Raw genomic sequence first — 23,035 nt, 5'->3', positions numbered from 1 at the left:
GTTATCCTGCATAAAGACTACAAATAAAATGCAGGAACAATTGGCATCTGCTTAATTTTTTGCAAAAATATTTTTCACCCTCCTTGTTGTTTTTTGGTTTTTTTTTTAACTTTTGATATATATGTTCCCTCATTAACTGTGGTTCAGCATGCATGTTCTTGAAGTGGAATTTTGGCCTGTCTACAGATGTCAAAGGGCATTTTGTCATTGTTATAAGTGAAATTATATTTTCATTTTAGTGATTTATTACAGATTTCAGCAGGCTTTGAATCAGCCTTAGTCCATCTAAAGTTAATCAACTTTCTGAGCCTGGTGGGAAAAATAAGCAGGCAATCTATGTGGGTTAGCAGCAATCTCAAAGTTTGCTCAGTGCTGTACCTCCTCCAGATGGAGGGGGGAAAAACCATTAAGCAAGCAGACAGGCAGAGGGGCAGCAATTTTACAAGGGAACCAAAACAGATTTCTGCTCCCTGAGCACGGCTCCGTCTCCCTGACACCTGTCCTGGTAATGGGGCAGTGGGAACGTGCCTGGAGCACAGGGCTGCTGGTGGGGCTCACCTCTGATTAGGAGATGGGGCAGCTTAGAGAAAGCTTCTCATCCCATAATAATGCTCAGCCTTGGTGCTCTCAGTGCCTGCAGCCACATTGCCAAAGGCAGGAAAAGCCACGCAGCTGGCTCCAGAATTCATTTTCAAGTATATTTCTATTCGCTCCTGTAAAGTTTATTTTTCCTTTCTGGCTCTGCCATTTTAGGCTCAGATTCAATTCAGGTAAACACTTCAATTATCTCTGGATCAGGCCCTCAGTTTGTATTGTGGCTGAGGCTTTGAAAATTGCTGCTATCGAAACTATCAGCAGACTCGCCTGTGCTATTTTGAGCTGGAGTGAAAAGGGCTTGATGGGACATTGAGCCATTCACAAACCACAAGTCAGGCAAGAATAACAGGACTTTCACTATCAGGTTTTAACTTTCAGCTTTCAAAGGGTTTCTCAGCCATCCCGTTCCCTCTCAGTGAGCTGCCAGAGCCAAACTGCCCTGAGCCTAAGGCCAAGGTATGGCAGAAAAGGGCTGATGTTTGTGCCGAGTCTGAATCTGTCTTGGCTTGGTTTGCTCCTATCAAGAGGACAGCACCAGCTTGGGGCTGGGGGCTTTTCCTTCCTGGGATGTGAGGCTCACACCACACCAGCCTGGGGGACAGCTTCAGTAAAACCCTGGTCTATCTGCCACCAACTGGTGATGAGAGACAGAAAAAAGTAGCGACCAACCCCTGTGTCTCTACAGAAATATAAAGCATGGGAACTCCCTGACATCTGGAAAAGCTTAGCTGTCATGCAGCTCCCTTAAACAGAGTGTTCCAGCATCTAAGTAGCAGTGGCTTCCTAAAGTCTGCCAATAACTAATGCTTTTGATCAATATTTTGTTAATTTATAGCATTTCCTCAATCTTAACCTGCCATTTTTATTCTTCTCTTTCATGCTTTTATTTCCCTTTTTTTCTTCTATTTTGCTTCAACAAGGCATGAAATCATTGTTTGTCAAAAGATAATCTGCCTGCTGCTATTTCTGTTGGTAACTAATAGTATTTTCTTCAGTCTTGTAGATTTCTGGGGAGACATGTAACTGGATTTGAGATCAGTCAGACCCATTGCTATGTTTGCAGATAACAATCAGGTACCCGCCAATGAGACCCTCTTGGCCTTATTTTCTTCTGTTTCAATTCCTGAAAAGGGTAAATGCGGCTTCCCAGACAGAAAGAGAGCCCTCCCTCCCACCAGTCCCTCTCCTCTCCAGCCTCAGCTGGTCTGCTATGGATGGAGAACGGGACAAAAAATACACATACATAGTGACAAACAAGGAGCAGTTTAAGATTTTAGTCACCCACCCACTTCTCATCGACCATCTTAGACCTCCTCCCAAAATGGATGTGGAGATTCAGATGACAAACAGAAAGAGAAATACCAAAGGCAGTATGCTGTTGGGTGGTGCTGGTTATGTTTTGTCACTGAAGCTAAATATGTTTTAAATATGTTGGGGATAGAGGGATTTATCTGTGGGAACCAGAAGGAAATACCATCCTCTTCTTGTTCTCTATCTTACAGGTTAAAACACCACCTAAATCCAATGTAGAGGACCTGAGCTCAAAGCTCTCCTGTCTGTGGGAATCAGAACCTGCAGCATTCAGTTACAGCTGAGCCAATAGCAGGAGAAGAATTAGAACTTGGAAGGAAGGAATAGCAATATTTAATCAGCCCTGCCGAAGTAATTTGTAAGTAATTTGAAGTAATTTCATGTAACATAAAAAAACCCATTCATTATATATGTAAACAATGTATAAGTGTGTGGTAGCTGTTAGCGTGAGCACAAAAGTTGAGAAGATCTGGAATCCTGCTTCAGTGTACAGAACCCCATGGATAGTTATGACTGACTAAAAAAAAAGAGAAGTACCATGGTTCCAAGAACAAGAGTGAGATAAAAGTGCTTGTCATTCTCTGGTGAGTGGTGTATCATTGTAATGGCTTCTGAAAAATATCACCTCTTAGCTCTGCATGACAGTAAATCACTCAGGACAGCAGAAGGGTGGATTACACAGAAAGAAAGAGAAAAAATCCCCAAAGGTAGCAATCTCAGAAAGTTTTATAGTGGTATCCATCACACACACTGTGGGAACTTGCCGTGGTTTAAGAGGAAATAGGTTTTCTGGGATATGCTGTGGTCAGGCCAATAGGTGTTCAGATTTTAATATTGGCACCTGGTTTGGCCACTTGGGTATTGGATACGCCTCTGAGAACACAGGGGTTAAAAAGCAGAGCTCTCACAGGAGAGGGCCTCTTGGAGTTCCAGTCAGTGAAGAGTCCAGACCTTCCCCTGCCCGGCTGCCAGCTGGGCGTGGGAGGGGAAAGCCATGCGGCCGGCCGTGAGGTGAGCTGGGCCCTGGACAGAGAGGGGGTTGAAGGCCCCTGAGGATGGAAGGGTGGAGGAGCACAGAGAGACATCGGGCAGCGCCTCCCCCCCCCCTCCACCAGGAGAGAGAGCGGACTGGTGTCTGTGCTTGTGCCAAATTTGATAGCATGGCCAGCCGAGAAGCAGGAGGGAGTGCAGTGGGGGGGGGGCGCAGTGAAAAGTCGTGGGAGTTCCAGGCAGGCAGAGCTTGAGATTTTAACCCTTTTCTTGATTAATGGAAACCTTGCGAATACTGATCCTCCTGGATCTGAATGAGAAGATAGAGATAGAGAGAAATGGAGCAGGAAATGGGCAAGTGTGATGCAGGTTTGTGAGAGAACTTGAGAAGAATCCTATGTGGCAGGAGATGATGGAGTGGCCTTTGGCTGGACAGAACCATTTTTCCTGTGACACAGAGACTGCATCCAGGGGGGAGGCGATGGCTCAGAACTGAGAGGGTTCAGTTTGGTGCCCCTCAGCCCCAGGGGGCAAACAAATCCGTGGGGGGACAGGATGTCCCCGAAGTGAGAGACTGTGCCCTTTTTGGAACTGGACAAAGCACCCTTAGAAAGGACAACCCTAGAAGCAGCTCTGGTCCATGTTCAGTGGTGAGAGCACTGGACATTGAAAGGAAGAGGTCACGAGGGCAGATGTTCTCCAGGCGGTGCCACGAGTGACACGGAAACACACGAGGTTTCAATGGTGTTCCCCTGGGGAAGCCTATGGCACAAGAAGGACTCCTCTCCTCTTGATGAACTGAGAACTGATTGTCTAAAGTGGGGTGATGGACTGAGAGCTGGGTATTTGGGGGAAGGTTTGATTGTTTGTGGATAGATGTATTGTACTGGAGAAATTTGGGGGGAGGAGGAAATGTTTTTGCAAGGTTTTCATTTTCCATGCGTGTGTGTTCCTTTTTATTTATAGTTGTAGTGTAGTTAAAAAACTTTTCCTCTATTTCTAAGTAGAAGCCTGCTTTGCTTATTCCTCGTCACATCTCACAGCAGACACCAGGGAGAAGGTATTTTCATGGGGGCACTGGCATTGTGCCAGGGTCAAACCATGACATTACAGTTCGTAATTATGTCTGGTGAAAAGTTACCACCAAAGCATCCCTTGGAAAGTGGCCAAGCCCAGGGTGGACTGAGTGCTTGTCAGCAGGCCAGGGTGTGGCTTCTCCTCCAGGACCAAATGCGAGGCCACCTGCACTTGGTAGGGCAGAACATGGTCCAGGTGCTTTTCCTCCCACCCACTTTCCTTCCTTCATCTGATCCTTTCAGATCACTCAGACATATTCACAGCCCTCCTCCAACTCACCTCTCTTTTATTTTTCTTTGCTCTAATGTGGAAAGAAAACAGGTCTCCAAACCTCAAGAACTGCTTGTTGTCCTCTGATCAGCTTGGGCTGGGATGCCAAAGTGTATTACTTGCAGCAGTGGGAAGATCAAAAAGGCACCCCAAAATGTGGGCTATTTATTCCTGGGCTGTCATTCAGCTCTCTGAGCATTGCTAAAGCTAAACTGGAAAGGCAGCAAAAACAGGTTTTCATTATTGTTTTTATTTCCAGCTTATTTCTGGATTTCAGAAACAGGAGTTCAGCTTTTCCAGTATCTTCAGATCATCTGGGTCTGCCAGAGACTGGCAAATCCCAGTAAGCAAGAGGCCAGAATTAATGAAGCTAAAACAGTTTTCAGTGTGATTTTATATTCAACTCAGGATCAGCTTCCTTTGTTTTGCCAAGAATCAGTGTGTGTGTGTGTGTGCCTGTGTGTGTTTGTGTACATTTATGTGTGTTTACCTCGTGGTGGTTTCACTGGTGGTAGGGATTGCAAATGTGCTTGTTCATTCCTCATGGTTGCACTGTACAAGTCAAATATAATTGATTTAGAAGGAAAGAGACTTGCCAAGAACAGTAGTAATGGCTTAGTGCTAAGTAAATTTAATGGAATATGCTTTGGCCAACAGCTGCATCTTTGAGAAGGAGTGATTCACCTTCTCCCAGAAATAATCATGAGAAGCTAAGTAAGTGGCTGAGAAGCTAGTTTATGCACACAGAGGTTCAAAGGCCTGCAGTGCTAGCTAATAGAATCCAACAAGCTATCAGCTATCGAAAATCATGGCCAGCTGAGCTGGTGAGTCCCAGGAGGGTGAAGGAAAAAGGGGGAGAGAGAAAAATTCCTAAGGGCGGTTTTCTGTGTAGATTGAATATACACTTTTATTTTTTATTGTTATGGGAAAGATAAAATGAAATAAAAGTGACAGAGACCGCCAGTTTTAGGTATTAAAATATTTAAAGAAAGAGTCATTAATATATTAGTCCAGAAAATATTATTTCATCTGGCAGAGATTAATACATTTCACAGATTCTAAGGCCAGAAAAGGCTATTAGGATCACCTAGATTAGGTTTAATATAATTCAGGTTCAGTAATAAATGCAGAGACCTGTTCTTCCAGGCAGGCAGCAAAGAGTAAGGTCATTCCCAAAGTATCTAAAAAGAAGCAGAGACAGTCACAGCTCTGCCCGCCAATTCTCCAGGAGAAGTGAGCAGAGTTTGCTTGGACACGCTGTTGTTTTATGGCCAGACCCGCAGCAGGGTCAGCTCTGCAGGGCTGTCCCAGCCGGCTGTGAGAGGACCAGAGGGGTCACCTTCCCTGCCATGGGCACACAGTGTTAAAAAAGGGACCACACTCCCGGTACTGAAGTGATTTCAGCGTTTGTTATAATAAAAAGAAAGGCCTAAAGCAGGAGCGCTCCCGTCGGGCATGCTGCAGTGCCGGCGCTGGGGCTCCTTGGGCAGTGATGTCCCCCATTATGTCCCCGATGTTCCTGGGGGAGCGGTATGGATTCAGTGGGTCAGATGCCCCTTTTTATCCTGTTTTTTGTCACTTTGGATTGGTTTCTTTTTGGATCCTTCATTTGCATGAAGGTTTAAGGCTCTGGATTGGCCCATTACAGTTCTGTCCAGGCTGGCTCGTGGTGCGCCTAGGTGTGTTATGGTACATTGAGTCCCGTATTCCTTATAACTACCCTTCTAACCCCTTTTACAATACAACAACCAAACTAACATGCTTAACAATTACCAGCTATTTTACAACAGTTTCTAAACTATTTTTAACACACAGCACCTCGGCTCGGCTCTTCCCGGCAGTGGATTCCGCTCTCCCCTCTCCTCAGGCTGGTTTTAGGGTGCGTTTTGCAGAGCACAGCCCGCAAGCGCCCCGGGCCAGCTGCCGCCTCTGCCCGCTTGCAGAGCACACAGCTCAGTCCCCTTGCAGAGCACACATCCCTGGTCCCCTTGCAGGGCACACAGCTCAGTCCCCTTGCAGGGCACACATCCCTGGTCCCCTTGCAGGGCACACAGCTCAGTCCCCTTGCAGGGCACACATCCCTGGTCCCCTTGCAGGGCACACAGCTCAGTCCCCTTGCAGGGCACACATCCCTGGTCCCCTTGCAGGGCACACAGCTCAGTCCCCTTGCAGGGCACACAGCTCAGTCCCCTTGCAGGGCACACATCCCTGGTCCCCTTGCAGGGCACACAGCTCCTGTCCCCTTGCAGGGCACACAGCTCAGTCCCCTTGCAGGGCACACAGCTCAGTCCCCTTGCAGAGCACACAGCTCTGGTCCCCTTGCAGGGCACACAGCTCTTGTCCCCTTGCAGGGCACACATCCCTGGTCCCCTTGCAGAGCACACAGCTCTGGTCCCCTTGCAGGGCACACATCCCTGGTCCCCTTGCAGAGCACACAGCTCCGGTCCCCCTGAGCCCCCGAGGGCTGCGAGCAGCTGGGCTGGCTCCTCCTGCAGCTCCTGAGCTCAAACCAGCGCTGCAGGGTGGTCCGGCTGCAACCAGCGGCTCCATCCCTGGAGGCTCCATCCCTGGCAGGGATGGGGAGCGAGTTCAGCGCTTCCCAAGGCTCCTGTGTTCCCAAAGCTCCTGTGTAGGAACCGCCCCAGCCGCTGCCTGCTGTACAAATGGGTCGATGGGACGCGGGCTCTTCCCTCCTGCACCTCCCCACCGCTGCAGAGACGCTCCGGGTGTTTCTATTTCCGCACCAAACTTACACTGCTCACCTCAGGCTTAAGCAGAGGAGTGCGAGCATCTTTCAAAATTACTTTCTGGGTTGCTTGTTTGTTTTCTAAACATGCCTCCTGCTTTGGGAGAATAGATAAAGATTTTTAAAAACTCAGCGGCTGGGAAAGATGCCCTCATTATTAAGTTTTTTTAAAAAAAGTAAATATAAACCCAGAAATAATCACTTTTATTTTCACCACAAAAGATGTTTCAGCATTTGTGTTCTGCCCATAAAATCACTGCATTTACTATAAAGCCTCCTCTTCTTCCAAAGGTGACAAAAGGTTTCTTTGAAAAGCTTTTGTTCCTTGCTGGCACACCCGGCTGCAAAACCTGGGCTGGCCCCGAGCTGCAGGTACTGCTGGAAGTGTTTCCTCCTTTTGCCTGGGGGCAACAGAGAAAAAGAAAAGGAGACAGTGAGGCCACTTCTGAGCCTTGTGTGTTTGCATCTCACCCTTGTAAGAGAGCCCAGGTGACTTTGTTCTCCAGCTTCATTTGTATGCTTGTAGCCAGTCCTCCAGTGGATCTAAAAACCAATCATTCCTATTGATTTCGTTGTGAATTTGCCATGTGGAACAACAGTCAGAAGAAAAGATTGCCTTGTAGCTATAAGTGTAAAAAACCCCCAAACCTCTAAAAAACACCAGCAAAAAAAACCCAAAAAACAAAAAAACCCAAAAGTTAAAAAAGAACCCAGAACTCTTATTTGCATTAGGTAAGCATCTTGGCATATTAAAACCACCTCCAACTGAAAACTAAAAGAAAACCTATGTTTTGTCACCGAAGCTAAATATGTTTTTATTAGTTGTGGACATTGTTGATGTTATAATATATCTCATTCCAAATCATAACAGATGAGTGATCTCTAAATTGCTGGTTCAAATGAGATAATACTCCATCATACTTTCCTTTGCAACACAAATCCACTAGCACAACGTAAATACAATCACTGGCTGGTAGAAAAGCTTCAAATACTATTTTAAATCCTGCAAGTATGGCTGGTGCTCAAATTGACAGCTCGGTGCTCTGTCATTTCCCCCCACCAATCTTATTATGGAAGTAAATGCCTCTATCTTATTTTACCCTCTTCCATACATGCTGCACTTAAAAGGACTTAAAGAATCTAGTAAATGGAAATATATGGTACAATGAACAGTTAAAAATGTCAATTGAATTAGTCGTTGTGTGATATCTTTTCAGCATACAATGTGAACACAAATGCTGCGTTTTATAGAGGTTTATGCATACGAGGAACATGAAGTGGAACAAATGAGATTTGAATTTTATTATTCTTTTATGGCATTGCATTGCAGATAGGTTTTTTTTTTTAATTAGCTCCTATCTCAACACCTTTGGCAACTCTAAATAATTCAGAGAATCTTGTCTTTTGTTGTTTTTGCTGTTGTGGTTGCTTCTTCCACAGAGAAATAGCTTTTGCAAGTGGCAGGAAGTTTATCACCGAGTTTTAAAATGATCCTCCAATTACACAAGCAGCACACAAGGAGTGCAGTGTGGTCTCCTCAGAGTCTTAAACACAAATCAGCTGCCAGATGCACAGCGACAAATCTATCCCAAGCCCTAGGAGGTGTCAGGGTAAGTAAAACTTTGCTTCCCTTTTCATGAGGTTTCCACTAAGAAGAAAAGTCAACAGGAGGTCAGCTTGCTGGAGTGGGGCTCAGGGAGCTGACTCCCCACCAGCCCCTCAGCTCACCCAAGGAAGGACAGGAGGGACCTGGTGCCCCTGCACAGCTGCATCAACCTGTTGCTGCCTCCTGGCCTGGTGTCACACCTTTAGCAGTAAAACCCAAGCTGGATATGAAATAGGAGTGAAACCCATCATTCCCAGGACTTCAAAGCAACAGGCGGTATTTTATATCAAAATAAATAAACAAAAGCATGCAGACAGAATCTGGTGTTTATGCTACGTTGCATGGTGCAGGGAGGGGGAATAGTCCCTTTAAGCTCCTTTCTAGACAGCACATCCCCACACGACTTCTTTGTTGAGAAACTTCAGGGACACGGTGTCTTACAAGGATTCCCTGGGGCTTCCAGCCTCTCCCTCACTTCACAATGTGTGGGCAGGATACAGCTGTTCAGCTTCACTGCGTGGTCTTCTCAGCCAAACTGCTCACATAATGCAAAAATTACATCCCTCAAGGCACTATGGAAATTCATATCCTAACACAGTTTCAAATGCCTATTTATTTCACAGCCTAGTGAAAATATTACGTCTGCTTCAGTATCCACTGTTTCAAATGATACCACAGTGTCTCAGATTAAGTATGTGGGATTTCTTTTGTACCTAAAAAGGACAAGGAATTCCTTATTCTTTTCAGAGCAACAGAAAATAATGTTTTTGGTTTTTTATATTTCCGTTAATTACAGTGACGCCAGCCTATCCCCCCCCTCCTCTTCCAGGTTTTTTCATGGCAAATTCAAACATCAGGAAATTTCTGAATTGCATAAATGGTTAATCTGAGGGTGTAGCCCAGATCAACAGAAAGGAGTATTTTAGGTCAAATACTGCACTATAGCCTGTTCACCTACTCCAGCTGAGTCCTCATTTGCAGAAGAAAAAAAAGCTGTCTACTGCTGTACATTATAAAACCAAAACCTGGTATTAAATGTTTAAAGCCATGGATTTGAGAAAGTTCTAACTCAAGCTTTCAGCAATTACATTACTTTGGAATAGTAGCCCATGTTTCCAGCATCCTTTTCAAGCCTGGGGAGAAAACACCAAAGGAGGAGCTCAGCTCAGGCAGTCTGGGGAACCTCTGTCCAACATCAGCCCTGCCTGGGCTCCTTGTGCAGCCTCAGGTCAGCCACATAAGGACACATCCCCAAACAGAGAGGCTCCCCCATGCTCGCACTGAATGCAGGTCCTGAACACACCCCTATGCTGAGGAGGGATTGGGGAATAAGAGGTTGTTTGCTGCCAGCTCTGTACATTCTGCCAATCTCTTTTGCTCATGTCAACTTTGAAATTTAGAAATATTGTTCATACATATCCTTTAGCTCAGTTGTGGAAGAAAAGGGAATTTGCCACCTTATGCAATGAGGAGTTTGGTAAAAAATGTGATTGCAAGCCCAGGCTGCATGAAATGGTCAAGCAGAGAATCCTGGCAAGGGCACCCTTTGTGAAACCCCAGATTTAATTCAATCCATCAGAATAACAAAAGAAAGAGGATAAGAGACTGATATTTTGACAGAATCTGCCTCTTCAGAGACAGCAGGTGCTGCCAAAATAGTAGGCTCTCTGATCTGTTTTCCTCTCTTTTTGTGATGGAAAGGGATGTTTAAACTCTACAGTTGCAATTGACCTAATGAGCCAAGGCTTCTTCCTGATAATTGACAATTTTCTTGATCTTCTTTCTTTTCAACACTCCCTCTCCCCAGATGCCCGTTCTTCCTTCGAATCTCTCTGTGGCCCCTAAGCTTAATTAGATCTTGCAGGTTCTTTTCCTGTGGTGTGTTCACCACTGCAGGTTTTGTTTCCACTCCAGTTTGCCTTTCCTTCAGGCTCCACCTGTAGTTCAAAGATGCTCTGCTGCTCTTTGCCATGGGCCCCTCACCTGAGCTGCCCTTTTATAGCAGTTGTAGCTGCTGCCCCTGTGCTCTGTGCACATCAAGGGGTACTGAAGGCAAAGAGAGAGCATGAAACAGTAACCCTGGGTTAAAACTAAGGTAGGAAGCTGGGCTTCATGATAAAATGCCAAGAGAAATGGGATTAACAGAGAAACATTAGCCAGGTCAGCTGAAGTGTATGCAAGGCATTACTTTTCTCACAGGCACAAAGACCTTGCCCAGAGCTGAAGTTTGCTTGTCTCTATGACTTATATCCTTTAATTCTCCTCCTGTTTAAACTTCCAAGTCAGGAATTTAGGGGTACAGGAAGCAGAGTGGATATTTGGCAATATTGGCTGCCCTGTGATTAAGCCACGGCACGGGATGATGAGCCAGAGGAAACCCAAGCCCAGCACCTGAGGCTAGGGCAGGCTGAGGGCGTCCAGATCCTGCTCCCAAAATTTTCTAGAGACTAGGACCAAGGCAGAAGTCTCTTCTCCCCCTTATGACAGCCTTACTCACTTGTCCAGAGTTGTACTTTCCATTGCTTGCTCTTCAAGGTGCCCAGTAACTGCTTTCTAACCTCCTGCAAAGTTTCCTAGCATCAGCATGTTATGAAAAGTTGGTTTTGAATTGTCAGCTCTCTGTAGCAGAGTTGTAGGTGTGTTTTGAGAATGCTTAGTTGAACTGAGGCCTGCAGGGGAAGGGGATTTTGGAACTGAGAAGGCTGTGTTTCTGTAATTCCTACCAAACACAGATAGGAGGTAGACACCATCCTCTTGGCCAAGGTGCCAGTACTGATATTTACTCTGGAGTACAGCAAAAATAACCTACAATAGACTTTGCAGAATATTTACACTCTTTTTGATGGTATCTTGGGTTCTGACCTGTTTAGTTAGAGATCTGCTGGTTCATTGGGTTTGATTTGGGATGACAAAAGGTCTTCTTCCAGACTACACAGAATATCAGGCTTGGTACACACATCTGTGAGGAGGGAGGAAAGGAGGCTGTAGGCAGACCTCTCCATGGGAATGCTGAATAAAAGGTGGCACATTCTGAGGAGGACAGTGCTTAAAGCAAACCAAGTCAGACTTTAGACACAAAACTCCCTTGCCCCACAAGTCCTCAGCCTCTTACTAATATAATAAGATAGGGTTTGACACAGCAGCTTCCCTGCTGCAGACCCCAGCCAGGACAGCAGCTTGTCTGTGCTTTGGCAGTGTGGGCAGCTTCCCTTTTGGCTTCCTTTCCCTGGTGTACCCTGCGCTGCAGTTTTTGGCAGCACAAGTGGTAAGTGCAAAGCAAGCGGTGGGAATGAACTTTTAAAAGGGGGGGACACAGTAGCAGCTGCACTAGTTCTGACTATTTAAGAGCATTTCTCTAAAGCAAGGGGTCTCAGTAGCGGAGGATACATTAGCAGGTTCAGGGTACGGTGAGGAGAGAAAAGCAGCCTGTGCTGTATTTATCAGCTGCCATGCTGGTAACTAGCTTTGGCAGAGTGGCAGAATAAGTCAGGAGCCCAGGGAACAAAAGAGGCAGATTTCTTTCTGCAGTGTTTAGCTTCTGTATTTGCAGACTGTCTTGCCAAAGACACAAGAGGAGAGAGAGATGATGGCTGTGATAATCTGTATAGCAATTCAAGGCTTAGGGAAGCTGGATTCCAGTTCACCTGGGAGAGAGCAGGCACTTCCAGAGGGTGTGTGGAGAGCAAATACAGTGCCAGGTTTTGCTGGAAGCACACTGGGCATGGAGAGGCAATGAATTGTACAGCAGTGACACCTGCTTTAGAGGGGATAGCACTGGGGTATCACAGTGGCAGACTTTTAGCAGGGCTCTGGGCACACCCAGCTTTTCTAAATCCATTCAGCACAGCTCCTAACACAATTACCATAGCCACATTTTCCAGCCAATGCTATGTCAGGAGCCCTCTCTATATGGAGCTCTTTGGAAAATTGGCTCCTATTTTTTGGCAGTAATAGAAAGCTGAGCTGTTAGGAAAATGGGAGCTCTAAATGCTTGGATGACATTTCTCAGCATTGCTCACAAATAAGAGAACCTGTAAGCCACAAAGGCAGTGTCATCAGCCTTCTTTTAAGGATATCATCATCAGGCAGACTATTTGCTCTTCTTTTTTGTCCTGATGAGAACTATAAGACAAAGTTAGCAGTAGCAGAGTGACAGACCACGACACCATTCAGGTTAATATATCCCCTAGTTAATGCACAGCTATTATGTTAACAGAAACAGCACTGATGTGCATGTAAGTAGCAGTTAGGTGTAGTGCATGACTGTTCCTTTTAATGAAAGGATCACCAGGCAGTTATCTCCATCAGATTTTATTATGTGACATTGGATGAACAATTACATACTGTGCAATAAGCTAAGTGAGGTTTTAATCGCTGCTGCATTTATGGATGGTTTATCCTCACCTTTCACAGCCTCAGAAACCAATAACTGAAGCAAAACAAAGTTTACCAGCTCCTCTCAGAAACAAGTCATATGAGCATAATCAAATCCCAGGCATTACTAAAGCCTGGATTCCTAGGCTGATGAGGAGCTGAGAGACTTTCCATGTCAGATGAGGCTGAACAAGCCATATATTTTCTTTTTGACCAAATCTGAACAAAGGCTATAGGGTTTATGGTTAAGGCCAAATCATCACCTGAAGTAAATTACGCCAAATTTGCAGCTTTCATTGCCTGCATGCCTCTTTTTATATTTATATTTATATTTATAAGACAATAGTAAGCTCCGTGATATCTTTAATGAAGCATAACTATTCTAAAGACATGATGTATCTAAGAATAGTTATGCAGAAATTATGCTAGATAAATGTCATACTGAAAAGGGAGAGCCCTATCTTAGACAGATACAAATTTTATGAAAAGATTCTCTTAGATATAAAGATTTGTTGAAATCCATAGGTACCTCAGTAGCAGAGCTGTGAACAAAACCTGCAGTCTCACCTTTTCTCTCTCCTTATTATACCACCATGGCTTTTAGGAGAGGCAAATGGGATGACAAGGAATGAGAAATGGTATTTAACAGAGTTCGCCCCCTTTTTTTTTTTTTTTTTTTTTGCTAGAGTCCCACAGCTCTCATTAGGACTCTAATCCAGAATTTTCTTCATTCCAGAAAACTTGAAATAAGAGTTTTGAGTCATGAGTCTTTTGCATGCCCCTGATTTATTGATTTCCATGCTTCTGGCAATCAAGTGATGTCTTTCAACCTCAATGTGTTCAGGAGGCAACCATTTGAAGTAAAAGACTTGGAGAAACACTACCAGGAAGCTAACTTTAATGATAATCCCTTTTCACTGCCGCCCTGTTTGTACACACAGGAATGCAAAGCTGCCCAATTTCATTTTATTTCAGACACAAAGGAAATAACATACTGTGATTCTCTATTTTTCCGGAAGGGAAGGCACGCTTGCAAAGTCTGCCTGCAGCAAACCTTGTCTACCTGTGGTCTGTTTCAGAAGAGTGGCTTTCAAGGGCGCTCACAGGCTGCCTCAGTCCAGACTTGGTGACTGAACTGCCTGCAGCAATATTTTGCCATTTTATTTGCCACCCTCAGCTGCAAATGCAAAGGAGCAGACACGCCTCAGATAAAACTCACCGCAAACATTCAGAGAAGGCAATCACTCTGATCTGACCCACAAAAGAGAGAGAAAATGCACATATCCCATGAATTTGCAGGCATCCAGGCGCTGCTCCTCGCAGCTGCACAGCTGTCCTTCACACATGAAAGAAACAGGTCCGGGTACCAAACATCTCTTTCAGCTTTTCCTTCTGTACAGCTCTGTTCAGGTTTCTCCAAACCACAGCCCTGCACAGCACTGCAGCTGCCTGCCCCAGCTCCTCAGCAGCTGTAACCCAACCTGGCTCCATGGATTTCAAATGCCTTTTCCACCCACTGGAAAACCCATCGGCAAGTTGAAAGCACTTCCCTCTCCTCCCTCCCCGCCTACCACACAAACACACACAGACACATCCACGTACATGGTGAATGGAATGAGTCCAAAACGTTTTTCTCAACTCTGGTAGCAATATTTCCCCCCCCCCCACCTCCAAACTAGCTTGGAAGGAAAACTTTGAAAGCTTTCCAAAGCAAATGTTCCTGGGGCAAGAGGGATGAGTATAAAAAACAGCTAGAGCTTAGTTCTGCAAGAGCTTCTTACACGGAGACCTGAGGCAAACATCCATTTCTCCTTTTCTTTCCCTCCTGCAACAAATCTGTATTGTACACAGCAGTGCATCCTTCTGCCAGACACTCATCATTGCTGCCAGGTCCCTGAGGATGTGGCAGCTTTTGCCAGGGAAGGGGAAATGTGCTGGTCTTACATTGTTAATAGCGACTCTCCCGCAGAGATTTGGGGAAAGATACCCATTTTCCTTAACTCATGTGGTTTGCTGAGGAGCAGCTGGGACAGGCAAAAAAAGCATCTCCTTCCTGGGTATATGTGTGTGAAAACTGGGAAAACCAGAGAGAAATGTTCCTATCTTGGAGTAATTAGGATAAGAATATAAAAGTGGAGAGATGAAGGAAGTGAAATCTTTGGCCCCTGTTTTGTCCTTTTGTTGAGCCTTGAAGTGCTTATACCAAAGAGCTTCTGATTTTCAGAATTTCACAATAGTAACCCTCTCAGATGAGAAAACATCATTAAAGTGGGAATGATTGCGTGATAGGATGGGGCTAAAAGGGGTCAAAAGATAACAAATATTTCTGTTTTGATTTGGCTAGCCCTACCTTTGCTCTGGAAATTGTGTAGCTTTCCACTAGAGGAACTGCAGCTGGGCTCGGTGAGGCGAACACGCAACAGAGAGCTCAGGGTGAGACCTTGGACTTTGGTCACTCCATCATCTACTGCAAATTCAGAGCAGTGCTCTCTGAGCAAGTAGTGCTCAGAGTTCTGTGTGACTCCCTAATCACCACCCAGGGCACAAATAGAGCCATTTTCTGAGTTTGGGGGGCTCTGGGACCAGGATGATCCCATGTTAACACATGTAAAATATTCAACAGATGGAGTCTCTCAGTGCTTTTGCAATACAAACCACCATAAGACTATTAATGAGGCACTATCTTTTAAATTAATCTTTCCAGCATAAAGCTGGCGGTGATGGGCTATTAATACATCTCAGATAACCATATTATCTGAGCATCTTCTGTTCAAATCAAACTCATGCAAAGTTTTTAGCTGATTTCATCATCCTGTTGCCTCTTTTCCTTCTGTGACACTTTAACACTTCTTGGCATATAGGCTGCTTTTCTTGCAAAAATTTTGTTGCAGTCAATTTTTAAAATTGCTTTTTCAATTGGATTTGAAAGATGCAAGTCTGATGAAGGGAAAAAAGCTCCTTTGACTAGATACAGTTGTGACTAGGTGCTAATAATCCCCAAAAACACTTAGATGAATTGTAAATTTATAGGTAGGATTTTGATGATGTTTGCTTTTTAATTTCTACATTCATAATGCTCTTCACACAATGAATAAATGCAACAATACTTGTGGAAGATGATGTCCTGTTGAAATTCTGGCCATCTGTAAGGCTGGCTTTATCTATGACTGATTCCTTTCCTTTGTAAGCAACCCTCGGATATCCAGATTCACCAAGTTGTCATTTTCCTTCCAAGCATACAACAAATTTGTAATATACCATAGGCTGACTTTATTAGATTAATTAAAGAAACCTATTAATTTCCAAGTAAATGAAAAATATTTTTAATCATTGCCTGTGAACCACTTAGCACATTAACTTGTCCCTCTGAAATCATTTACTTAAGTGTGCCCTCAGTTTGCTTAATCCATAACTGGTCAATAGTATATTAATATTACAGTCTCATTTTGGATCTAAGCATGTCTGAGCCTATTAAACTGTCACCCCAGATTTACTTGGAGGGAAAAATTATCTGCATTCAGAGATAGAAGGAGAAAAGTATTAAAGTGAATCAAGCACTAATGAAATTAATCATAATCATCGTAAGTACTTTCAACTGCTGTCACCCAGTGGGAGATGCTGCTGCAGGAAAATTCTTACAGCTCTATTCTTTTTGTGGTTGAGCTTTGGAGCCCTCTCAGCTTTTGCTTGTTCCAAAGAAACTGATAACACTCTGGTGATCATTTAGAAACATGCCTTTATTTTTTCTTTTTTTTTTTTTAATCTAAGGATCAACCTTAGAGACAACCTTGAAATACAAGCTACTTCATGGAAAGCTTGTTGTAGTGAACTAGTTTAATGTAGGTCAGACCTACCCCAGTTAGTGTTATAATTCATTCAAACTGGGAGACTCCATCTCTTGCTGTTTACTTTTTTTACTGCACTGCTTGTGAAGATAATGTGTAAAATTTACAGGTCCAAGACAATAGGAAAGAGAAAATCAGGAGAAAAATTATCTATGTCCCTGCAGTGCAAGATACATAGATATGTAGAGATATATATATATATATATATATATATAAATTTTTTAGATATATAGAGCCAGATACTGAGCTGTACAAATCAGAATATAAAACTATGCAGTTTTACATCAGTGATGTAAGCTCATCCGTTACAGCACTCCTCTTCATGCAAAACTTGAATTCAAAAATGTCTTTTTTTTTCCTTCCAGTTGCTGTAGTGACAAGACATTAATGTGTATCTTGTTTAATACTATGAAACTTTTGAAGGGCTCCCCCACGTATCTTCTTTGAATTCTCCAGTTGTCTACAAACTCCAGTGTTGTATGGATTAAACTTCTGATGAAGAGGAACATGACAATGGGAAAGACAAAAAATAGCAGCAGATCAAAAGAAGTTATCTCTAAAAACAAATTCAGCGCTATCCACAACTAAGTAACATTTGACATTTAAAAAATATTTGATCAGTGTTTTGGCTTACAGAACTGCTTTAGGGGCACTGTGATGTGTAAATTAAATTCAAATGAAGGTTAAATATAGTTCTCTGAGAAAGACTGCACAGTTTAAATTACCTAATTATTTGGACAAAATCTCTTCTGTAATTAAATGTATACAAAAGAATGTGTCTTTTTACTAAGTACATTCAGAGAGGAGATGTTTATCAGCAAATGGTAACTTCCTCTTGAAGATTGTAAAGATACTGTCATCACTCAGAGCTGTGTAGGGAGGAAAGTTAGTGCTTGCATTTGTCAGAGCTCAGCTGAGGTTGAATGAAGTGAGACAGAGCATGCCTGTATTTTGCTGTGTGCAGCCTCCAAGTCCTGATCTAGCCTTTTAATACAAGCCTTGCTTTAACTTCTTGTCTAGAGTTCATGCCTGTGCAGGAAGGGATTGGCTGTAGCCAGCCAATGTGCCCAGCCAGTGCTCTGGTCATGAAAAGAGCAGGTAATTTGTTGAATCCACGTCTCTGGGATGCCCAGGACTGGATTTCTGCCTTGCACCCAGCTCAGACCCTCTAATTCTGCAAGTGTTCCCAGGCTTTGGAAGAATGAATGACTGCTGGAGTGAGTTACAGCCCATGTGAGTAAAGGGGTGAGAGTCTGGATCACTGAGGTTTGTTTAGTCTATTTTTAAATGTGTTGAGTGAGGGGATTTTTACCATCTTTCTGTGGGAGACTCCTCCTGAGCCTAGCAGATGTCAACAGCAGGATATCTTTTACATGATACTGTGTGTGAACTTTCTCTTCATGTTGTCCATTCCTGTTCAGTTTTATTTTTATTTCTGTACACCCATCAATATTTACACTCTGTGATATTTCTGTTTCTTTTTGCAGAGCCGTTGCTCAGTCCCACAAACTGCAGCTCTTTCATTCTATTTTTGGTGTCAGTCCATCTGCCTCCTTTCTGCTTTGGGAGGTCACCCTTCTCACCCTTTTCTTCCTCCTCCCAGTTTGCCAATTCTGTTCAAATCTGTTGTGTGTGGCTGACAGACAGAAATGTCAGCCTTGCTTAGGGCTCAGAGCCCTATGTCACCAATTTAACATTGCAGTATAGACACAATACACTTGGATTGTTCAATTACTGCTCATGAACCAAAATCTCACTCTCCAAAGGGCTGGAAATTAGGTCTGCACAGTATGCCTAAGCTTCACAATGCCATTCCCTGCAGAAAAGATGTGATATGGAATAGAGCTCTGGAAAATAAAATAATAAGCAAGCTCATATTGCTTAAAATTCTGAATTTTCCAATATGTACCTGGAATTATGCAAATTTCCTGTGGTTTCCCAGGTTGGAAATATTTCCCTGCATATCTGGTCCCCAGTCGTAATATCTGCCATAATTACATTAGGGAAGAAATTGCATACTCATTAGAAAAAGCACACTGGTGCACAAAACTTTTGTCTGGGAGGCCCAGAGCATCTGAACTGCATGTGGGAAGAATGTTTGGATTTCACATGTGACAAGAAGAGATTTTTCAAAGTGAGTGGGAAATTAAAGGCAGCTCAAGAAATTTTCCTACAAGTCATGGTACAATCCACTCTTTTCATTCAAATTCATTCTGCAGAACATGAGCTTACTTAAAGAAAGAGGAGGAGAGAGAAAAAAAAAAGGATTTATTGCTAATAGTCATAAAAGGAAACCATAAATCTACCAGGGCCCTGCAGTGAGTCTAATAGTGAGTAAGAACAAATGCAATCAATATGAATGTATTCATTTATTCTGTCTCAGCCACAATCAGTATGCATGGTATCTCAATGTTGAATAGGAAGGCACAGCTTTTGCCCCAGTGAGTTTAAAATAATTCAACAGAACTCCTGCTGAGTTTTGATTGAATAATAAGTTTGGCTCTAGCTAGAGAAAAATGTGAGGACAAGGAAAATGCTGGCAGGGAGCAAACTTGGGAGCCAGCATTTCTAGGACAGGGATGGGTTCAGGAAGGCACAGGAAGAACAGAGGGGTTAGGGATGACTTTGAGCGAGAAAGACAGAAGTTCTGCAGTTATTTCTCTGGCTAGTGGAAAAGGTCCCTTTTGAAGAACAAAAGGGAAGCTGACCCTAACCTTGGTGCAGCACATTCCCATTATTCATTTACTGTGTCATTTGTAATTGCCTCCATAGCTCCTGTCCCATGGCTACGTGTGCCCAGAGGGGATGAAGCAGCACCACCAGAGCTGCCAGGGCAGAGAAGGAGGAGACACAGACCCCATGGAAATCTGGAAGTGGACTGGCTCCCAGCCTCACACCCCAGGCAAATATGCTTTTACAGAGGAGGCACGGACGTGGCAGAGGAGGCCTCCACTTTGCTTCCTGCCACTAAGGCTGCTGAGCAAGCAGCCTGTTGCATCCTCCGCTGGCTTTAATTTGCAAATAGCCTTAAAGCGTTGCAGAAAACAGCATGGGAATTTCTTTTTAATGATGGTAACAAAGGTTGGGCTGTCTGTGTAAATCTTGCAATGTAATCACTGAACAACCACAGGGTACACAAAATGTCATGTAGGAACAAAGAGGTCACCCTGAGCAGAGGAGGGAATGAAAGCAGAGAAAAGGATTCATATTCCCTGCACAAAGCCTCTGCACTGTCCTTTCTGGACACTGAGCCTATCTGGGCAAAATTAAAAACCCAAACAAATAAATAGAACTGTTTCACATGCTCTTGAATTTACCTGCCAGAGCAGTGGCTGTGTTCTTTAATTACCCAAACAGACAGCCTGAAAGGAGCTCAAAGAGCAGTTCTGTATCTAGCTTCTACTGAAATTCAGGGGGGCTGGCCATTTAGCTACTCTCTGTGTTGAAGGCCCACCCACAAGCACGCCAGACAATGCTTCCCCATGCCCCCTCTCTTTTCCTGGGGAGAACCTGAAAAATGCCTCTTGATGAGCTCTCCAGAACTAATCACCATACACTGCTTACCTATTCACTTTCCAGGCTGGTGATGTTATGGTTATTATAGTGTCCTGTCACGCCTTCAGTTTGTTAGACTCCTAATGAGAAGACCTAATTCCTTCCCTGGCTGTTTGGGAGGCTTGGCCAGTGGTGCTGTGTAAATGAAGAAGATGGTTATTACTAGGATCATGATTATGTTTCATTAGTAATAACAAGGAACTCTTGTCAGGTATGGCATATATACAGGAAATGAGAAAAATACCTACTTAAAAAGAAGGTTAAGGAAACTGGTGTTTCATCAAATGAGAGGAGAGATTTGCATGTGAAACAGAACATGATGAGCTTGGCAAAAAAAAATCCTTACTATTACTAACTCCAATTTAAAATTTGTTTAATTTAGCTATGCATTTTAGCCCAAGGAGCACTTCTTCCTGCAAGCATGCAGGCAAGGTCATGAATTCCTCACGGAAATACTTGGAGGAAGGGAAGGGTGAGCACATAAATTGGGTGATTCATGTTCCAATGAGAACTCCACTCCCCTGAGTGAGAGGAGGGCTCAAGGAGAGAGCTCCTTTCCATTGGCCGCAGAGGCCAATGACTAAGGAAGCAAGTAAGAGACCAGGCAAGTTAAGGATGGTCTTTTCCTACTTCAACCTCACAGCTTTTAGCAGTCAGTGGTTTTTTTGGCTCCCTGAAGAGGCCCAGATGGCACCTGGACACAACAGTGCTGGTGATACCACAGAAGGATCTGCCTCACCTTTCTGATTGCTCATGAGCTGTGCTGTACCAGTGCTTCTGGGCCAGATGCAAATGTATTTCAGACAGCAAAGACGGGGGAAAAAGAGATGCTAGTCCCCTGTCAGGTACAGTTAGGTCATGTTTAACTGGTGATAGTGACCCAGTTATCTCCTCACAAGGGATGTGCAGGCCACAACTATTTACAACATGACACAACAAATACTTTCAAACAGAAATTTGCTCACAGCAGCTTGCTTTCAAAGAATGTTTTTCTTCAAGAACTGATTCTTTGCAGCTCATGGAGCAAGACTTAAGCCGCAAAAACCTGTTTATGCCAGGGGAAACCCCTTAGCATCTGCAAGGGGCTGTTGTAAAGCCTTTTCTAAACAACAAGCTACTGAAATCAATATTTATCAAAAACCAATTTGGACACGATCCCATTCCTTGGATTTCCAGCACAGCAACAAGATGTGAGTCAGAGAAGTGCTGCTGTGTCCTGCTTAAACATGGATGGAGGAACCCAGCAGAACAACAAACAAGCCAAAACAGCCATGTATTGTATCTGTTTATTGTTTTACATTCTGACATTCATCCAAAACTCTCATTGGGATCCATCTATGTCCCAAATATGGTCTGACTTACTTTTCCAGAGAAAACCAGGAAACTCATTATCTTTAGAAGATACAAACCTGCACTTGAACATAAACCTAAAAAAAACCCCATATTATGTCCTGTACTGGAAGGTAATTTTTGCAAAATATTGCAATAGATGATGCTTCTCGAATGTTCTTGTTTGCTCACAGTCTGTTCATAGGACACCTCAGGTATCTGAACAGAGAAATAGCTCTGCTTCATGTCATCTGCAAAGCCTTGGAGGAAAATCATGGGAAGGGAGGAATAGGAAGATAAAATTTACAAGGAGTAGCAAGAACAGCATAGGAATTTTTTTAATTAGTCAGACAAATTAAAACATAAAAGAAACACTGGATACAGTTTATTCTTATTTTTACAACTGGCTATAGCTTTAACCTTAGCAATTCAGATCTTGTACAATGGCACCTGCACAAACAGCTGAAGTTCCCTTGTGTAAGAACCACTGGATACAGCAGTGAATTTGCTTGAACTTCCTTTCACAGTCAGCATGGTCTAACAAAGGAATGGTTAATGATTTCTGCTAAATAATGGAAAGCTTCAGACATACAGCAGTGCAGGATGCTCCTTGCTCTCCCTTTGTCCAGGCACACACCTTAAACCTTGCACAATCTAGAATCTAATTTGGGAGCAGGGGTGGTTTGGGGCCTGTATGGGAGTGGCAGTGAAGAGAAACTCATTTATTTTGCCAGGCTGTGGAGTAGACCACATGGATTATCTTCTTATTTACATCTACTCTTCAGCTAGTGTTTGTGTTCAAAAAACTTAATATGCCCTATACCAAAAGATTGCATGTAGTTGGCTTGATGCACATCAACTTGAAATGCTGGGAGGCATCCCAGTGTAATAAATCTAATAGTTTGTATATAGGGTAGCACCCAATAAAAGTCCCCAAAACCCAATGAAGTTGTACATTATAGAATTGCTATGTTGCCTATATTTTTTGGTTTCATTTCTTTGTTGGGTTTTTTCACTTGGGGTTTTTTTCTGGTGGGTGGGTTTTTTGGGGGGGTTTCGTTTTGGTTTGGGGTTTTTTTGGGGTTTTTTGTTTTGGTTTTTTGGGTTTTTTAACGTTTGGGGGTTTTTTTTTTTTTTTTTTTGTGGGTTTTTTTTTGTTTGTTTTGGTTTTTTTAGTGTGGAAAAAAGGTAGAACATTTCTGTACTTGATTAAGACCTGTTGCTAGAGATTTATTGCCAAGGGTTGCACTCTGTATTTGATATTAACCTCTCAGATCACAGCAAGCAGCTTTTGAAGTTGGCTGGGGACTGGAGAAAAGTTCTTCTTCGTCAGGG

Source organism: Camarhynchus parvulus, chromosome 5 (genome assembly GCF_901933205.1).
Source record: "Camarhynchus parvulus chromosome 5, STF_HiC, whole genome shotgun sequence".
Classification (NCBI taxonomy): Eukaryota; Metazoa; Chordata; class Aves; order Passeriformes; family Thraupidae; genus Camarhynchus; species Camarhynchus parvulus.
The sequence above is the reverse complement of the archived record's forward strand: the minus strand, read 5'-3'. Positions refer to the sequence as shown.